We start from the raw sequence: 6777 nt of genomic DNA, 5'->3' as shown, positions 1-6777 counted from the left end.
ACTTAGACCAGTTAGAGCCCAGAATGGTATGTTCAGGGCTTTTTGTCTCACGGTCCTTGAGAAAGACTGCAGTTTTTTCTATGCCAGTAACCATATACTCAGACAATTATGTTTGTTTGCGGCTGTCTCCTTTGTGAATACAGAGCTTCACTCTCTTCACAAGTGCCAGTCAGTAATTTCATGGCTAGAACAGTCAAAGCCCAGCTACTGATAAATTTAGAACAAAAAAGTATTTGTTGGCAATTTGCGTAATATAGAGAAAACAGAAAATAAAAGTTAGCTCAAATGGTACATGTTTTAAAATGCACTCCATTATAAGACTCTGAAAGTGGTCTCCAAGTTTTAAGCTTCATTGAAGAAAGTAAAATAGCTGAAAGCCCAATAACAGACAGCATCTCTTGGCTTTAGTCTTCCAGTCAGTGTGACACTTCTACAGAGAGGGAATGTGTTGCCAGTCTACACACACTGCCTAGCTGCAGGAAGTGTCAAAAATACACATTCACTTTGGATTAAAACTTTTCCTAGAAAGCTTTTCAATATATAACCAAGAATCAGTTCTTTAACAACGGGTCAAAGTGCACATCGGATTAGGTTTTGGATTAAAACATCACCCGTCATTAACAGCTAGGAACAAATGTAATTGAAATCTCTTTTTTTTTCTACAGGAAACTATGTATAGATAGATCTGTTCTGCTGTGAAATCATTTTCTTAAATGAATTAATGTCCCAAATGCTCTCCTCTGTCTGCATAGGTGGATGGGATGAAGGTCCAGTGGATACAGGTATAGGGGTATGGAAGAAAAATGCACTGCCCCCATGATATAGTTCACTCCTCTTTACAGGAAACTTTCACCTTAGAAACAGAATAAATGCTTCCTTCCAATTAATCTTCCCTTCATCTTCCTAAAGACTACACTGATAGCAGTCACTCTATGGTAGCAGAAATGAATTAGTATATGAATCACAGTTTTGGCACCCTCTCCTCCCAGAGGAACAAGATGGTTCTGAGTTACTGATTAATAACAAAACAGCGAGAGTCTTATGGCACCTTAAAGACTAACAAATTTATTTGGGCATAAACTTTTGTGGGCAGGAACCCACTTCGTCGGATTAGTAACAGACACCACATTAGAAATCATGTGTTAACATAACCACACTGCACATTTTTAATATTTTCCATTGAAGTTTTCTCAAGTGTAAGAAATTACACTAATATATTAAGTCTTACATTATTAAATGCATACCATGAGGTATGCAGGATGTGTTTCACAAAAGAGTTAATGTTGCATTACAGACTTTGGATCCGGCTACCTTATCAGATGCATAAAATCAGCAAGCACTCCACAAATTCATCTGAAGGGAGCATCATGCCCCAGAACTTTTTCAACCTCTTAACTTATACATTTTATTAGAGAGACAAGGGGGGGTGAAGTACTATAATTTACTGGACCAACTTCTGTTGGTGAGAGAAGAGCTTTCAAGCTTACACAGAGCTCTTCTTCAGGTCTGAGAAAGCTGTAAGTTTCACAGCTAAATGCTGTACAATTGCTTGGCCTTAGAGTCCATTCCAAGATGAAGTTGAGCAATTAACACCTCTGTGGTCATATGACAAAGGAGGATTACTGGGTTATGGATTGTTGTAATGAGCCATAAATGTCTTTACTGAGTCCGTGATTTTGGGTGTCTAACAAAATTATGAATTTAAGTTCCCAGTCTCATCTTTTGAAGGTGTTGTGCAGGTTTCCTTTCAGGAAAAGTGGACAGATACGGAGTAAATGTTTTGTGAAAAGTGTTCACCCACAAGTGATGTGGTGTTTTTGTCTGTCGTTGTTTTTTTGTGTAAGTTCATCTGAGAGCACAGTGATTGTCTCATTTCACCCACAGAGTTGTTATTGGGTCATTTAGTGCACTGAATGAGATATACCACACGTTGTGAAAGGCATGTACAGGACCCATGAATCTTGAAAGTTGTGTTGTAGAGGGTATTGATTATCACAGCAGTGGAGATATGTCTGCAGGTTTTGCATCTGTTGTTATGGCAAGGTCTGGTGTTGCCTGGAGTTGGTGGGGCTGGTCTGTGAGGAGTTCACTTCTGATTATGAGCTTAGCAAGGCTGGGGGGGTTGTTTGAAGGCCAGAAGAGGGGGGTTTGGGAACGATTCCTTTCAGGATGTGGTCCCCACAGAGTATGGATTGTAATTATTTAATGATACCCAATATGGGTTCCAGGGTGTGGTAGTAGGTGACAACTAAGGGCGTGGAATCAGAGGGAATTTTTCTATATTGAACCAGATTCTCTCTCGGTATTTGGGTGGCCCGTTCAATGATGTGATCTACTTCTCTGGTGGAGTATCCTTGTTTGATGAAGGCAGTTTTAAGTGTGTTAAAGTTTGTATTCCAGACTTTCTCCTTGGAGCATATTCTGTGGTATATTCTATGTATTTCTGCCTTCCATACCCCTTTATTTGAATCCTATCCATTTGACTTTCATCCCCTCCACAGACAGGAGACATTCATTTCAAACAAAGATATGAAAGCAGATTCGAGAAAAAAGTGTTACTAATCAGAGGTCAATATATGCTTTGTAATAGGAAAAAACAGATTTTAATTATATTTCTCAACCTTGACATATTACCCTTCATTTTTGAATGTATCATAAATACTGTTCAACTCAATGGAAATCCAATATTATTTTAAAGCATATAAATCATATTAGAAATTCTTTTATCATTCTCCCAGCATGGTAACATTGAAACCCTTCTGTGTTTTATTGAGATTGTTTTGTCCATCATTGGTATGATCAAACACATTTACTATTTTTATTTTTTCTGTAAAAAATTTGAATATTTATTGAAGAACCAGATGGCACTAGTTGGCATATTACAAACTATCTGGATCTGAAATGATAACTTCAGATTTTAAAGATGCAATATCTTCTTCACTCAAGCTTCTGGAATGGACATAGGTCTTTAATTTAATTATTTTTCACAGAAGCCCAGATATGTCTGTCCAAAAGAAATATCTGAGCTGAACTCTGCTCAGCAGCTAACAAACATTCAATAGAATAAACAGGAAAAAGCTTTCAGTTGCCTGTTAAGCTGAAAACATTTGCTTTCTATTAAGAAATGCAAAGAGATGTGTAATTTGGCTTTTATTTTCTGAGGCCAAGAGGAATAAGAAGGAATTTCAAATCCAAAACTTAAACAAATTTCAGAAGGTTCACAAGTAGCTACCAAATCTGTTCCAGATTCACTTCACACCTCTTTAATGTGTCATTGGCTCCAGGATTGCTGCCTCTGTAATACGGCTCACCCCCTTCCTCCAGCGCCAATGAAGACTCTATTATGGGAACTATATTGGGTTGGACTCTATGTCCATAGAAAGGACAGATGGCATCAAGGTGATTATTTTCTTTTTTTCAGTGGTAATTTCCCAGTTAAGTCAAAAGCTTCTCTCCTCCAAGATGGGGGTGTTTGGGTGCAGGCCAGTGTTTTCAAACTTAGGCGCCTAATGTGATTCCCCTACATTAATATATAGGCATCTAAATAAAAGTGGCCTAATTTTCAATGATGCTACAATTTCTCCAGATTCCAGTGGGATGTGAGGGTGCTCAGCACTTATAAAAAAATAAGGCCACTTTCACCTAGGTGCCTAAATGGGAATTTAGGAGCCTCAATCTAGGTATCCAGTTTTGAAAATGCTGGCCCTGGTTTGGATCCATTTCTAGTAAACACCCTCAAGGAGTCATCCCAGACCCTATTGAAGTCAATGGCAACTGACTTTCATGAAATCAGGATTTACCCTTTGGATCTTTGCAATGCTGGTATTAATCTTGATATTTCCATATATTGAAAAATCACCTAAAACAATACGCACATGCACACTATAAGATGAACATTCATTCTCTGGTGAAGTTCAAGATGATAATTTACTGTAACTGATATTTCTAGTTAAGTTCTTTTGTTGGAGCCTATCACTATAGTATCTGTCTACCTGCCAAGATTTAGATAATGACAGCAACAATATCTCTCTACTACCAAGATTCCTGCAGGCAGAGTATGTCTGAGAGAGAGAAAATAGGCATTTAAGATTGGGTATGTGGTAGGAAAAAGTGGGGTTTGTATTTGTGAAAGTTAGAAATATTGTCTGCCAGAATAGATGTTGCTTATGGCAACTATTTTTAGATACATATTGCACAACAGAATATTCACCATGACATGCCAGATAATGCTGCTTCTTTGTTAATTTTATTCTGCAATATTTGTATCATGTAACTTCCCCTTTGTTCATGGAGGATGAAATGTTGGAATTGAGCTGTCAGCTTTTTAACAAGCAGCTGCTTAAAAAAAACCACCAAAAAATCCAGTCTCATTATATTTTTTTTTATAATATGAAGATATAATTGTAGACTTATTGTTCCTCAATTGAAAATGTTAGTGGTAAACACTATGCAGTACCATTCCCACAGGGTGTAGCAGTATACTGTTCATGAATGCCTGTGATTTTGTAGAGAAAGAGTTTTATGAAAATCAAGAATTTATGGATTTTGAAAAGGGGTTTAATACTCTAGGAAGTTGTCAAAAGCAGGCATACCATGGAGATCAAAGTGATTTTAAGGTTGTCAAGAAAGTTCTTTCAGATTTCTCAGATAGTCCCTCAAGGAGCAAAGAGGTATTCACAGCTGAGAAGTCAAAGTGAAAGAAGATTTTCTCTCTGCTAATACTCTACAGTTATTGATCAAGCACAAAAATGTATCTAAATTCATAAACATAGGGGACTGTCTTAGATATCAGGTCTACCCCAGATAGCCAAATGCTCCCCAGACTGCAAAAACATCTGAATTTAATATACTTTTTGCTTTTTTCTTTGACTACACACAGCCCTGAAATGTCTCTGATGGTATTAATGGAACTCATCTATCACTTAAACAAAGAGTCATATTCTGTTGTCTCTGTGATCAGAGAGTAAATGATCCTGACAAACTTACTTTATTTTTGATGTCTCCACATTTTTCTTATTGTTAAGTTCAAGCTCCAACAAAATTATCATTTAAAAGTTATTGGTCTACATAGTGTGATTTAGGCAGCATCAGTGAAAAGTACAATAGACCCTTGCTACAACGCCCTTCGCAATAGTGAACCTCCACCTCCAGCCCCGGGACTGCAGCAGGGACTGACAGGTCCTCCAACCCAGGGTCACATCCACGGCACAGTGCTCCTCCAGCCCAGAGCCATGGCAGGGTGGGGGGGACAGAGAGCTCCTCTGGCCCGTGGGCTGCAGTCGGAACTGATAGCACTCCTCTGGCCCGGGGACCATGACAGGGAGAAGGAACTCCTCCGGCCCCAGGACTGCAGCAGGTGGCTAGAGGAGCGCGGTCTCCTCGCCACAGTCCTGGGGCCGGAGGAGTAGAATAGCACTCTGTCCTGACCACAGCCCTGGATCCAGAGGAGCTCTCTGCTTCCGGCCGCGGCCCTGGGCCAGAGAAGCACAGCCATGGCTGTCAGCTCCAGCCATGGCCCTGAGGCCAGAGAAATTCTTTGCTCCCCACTGCAGCCCCAGGGCCAAAGGACCAGTCTGTCCTGGCCGTAATCTCAGGGCCAAAGGAGGAGTCTATCCTGGCCATGGCCCCAGGACCAGAGGAGCACTGTCAGCTCCAGCCATAGCCCTGGGACCGGAGGAGCTGTCCCGCCCATCGCTATAACAAACCCCTGGCTATAGTGAACAAATGGCTTGGATCCCCAGGGGTTCATTATAGTGAGGTGTACTGTATATGTATCATTTTAAATGACATCTGCTCTGAAGTGAATCTATCTGCCTGGCCACCCTCAGAGCAAGGACAGCCCTTCTTATCTGTCTGGAAAGAGGCTAGTATATCATAGGCACTCCTGCTAACAAACAATAAATAAATCACTATTAATAATTTCTATAACATCAAGAGTGTGCTATATGATTTACAGACAGGTATAAAGATTTTGAACCTTATTCACCACTGTGTTAATCCAATTTCCATTAGAGTTACACTGGCATAAACTGTATTTTTAACCCCAAGAGTTTAAAAATAACAGGTCAGGCCTCAAAAAAATCATAAGCTTGGCTTTAAAATGATCATTTATATATACGTAACTAATTGTTTTCAGGTCAAAGTTGAGGAAGGTTTGAAAACTTGACCTAAGTGCATCCTAAAGGCAAATGACCACAATAAATATTATTATGCAGATAACCCTTTACACACAGAGAGAGATTTGACTTCTAGTTTCTGACCCTCTATGGCAGGGACTCCCAAATTTTTTCACTGCATGACCCCATTTTCAGATGTAATGCTTCCACACAATGCAGGGGCATATGCAGGAATTTAAATTCCAGCGCTTTTGGAGGGACACATTCTGTGCCCCTGCCGAGGCCCTGGCAGAGAGGAGCACGTGCCCTCCCTGCCAGGGCCACCGAGGACCAGAGGAACTCTGTGCCTGCCTGCCAATTATTGGGGGACCAGTGCCCCTGCTTGTCCCCCATTGTGCACGTCGCCACCACGACACAGTCAGCATGATTTAAAATGGCATCCTCCACACAGCATGACTTCGTACACACCATACATGGGAGGTCACACCACATGAAGGACACCATTTTGTAGAGCAACACAGCATCCTCACACATTCAGGATTGCCCCTTCCGCTGATGGAGCAACCCTTCTTGGGATCATGACCCACAGTTTGGGAGCTGCTGCTCTAGGGTGTACTCGGGTCATGTTTTCAAGTTTTTTTTTCTGAAACCATGTTGTCTA

The sequence above is a fragment of the Emydura macquarii genome, unplaced genomic scaffold (genome assembly GCF_026122565.2).
Source record: "Emydura macquarii macquarii isolate MOO-44397 ecotype Brisbane River unplaced genomic scaffold, CSIRO-AGI_Emac_v2 contig_3343, whole genome shotgun sequence".
Classification (NCBI taxonomy): Eukaryota; Metazoa; Chordata; order Testudines; family Chelidae; genus Emydura; species Emydura macquarii.
The sequence above is the reverse complement of the archived record's forward strand: the minus strand, read 5'-3'. Positions refer to the sequence as shown.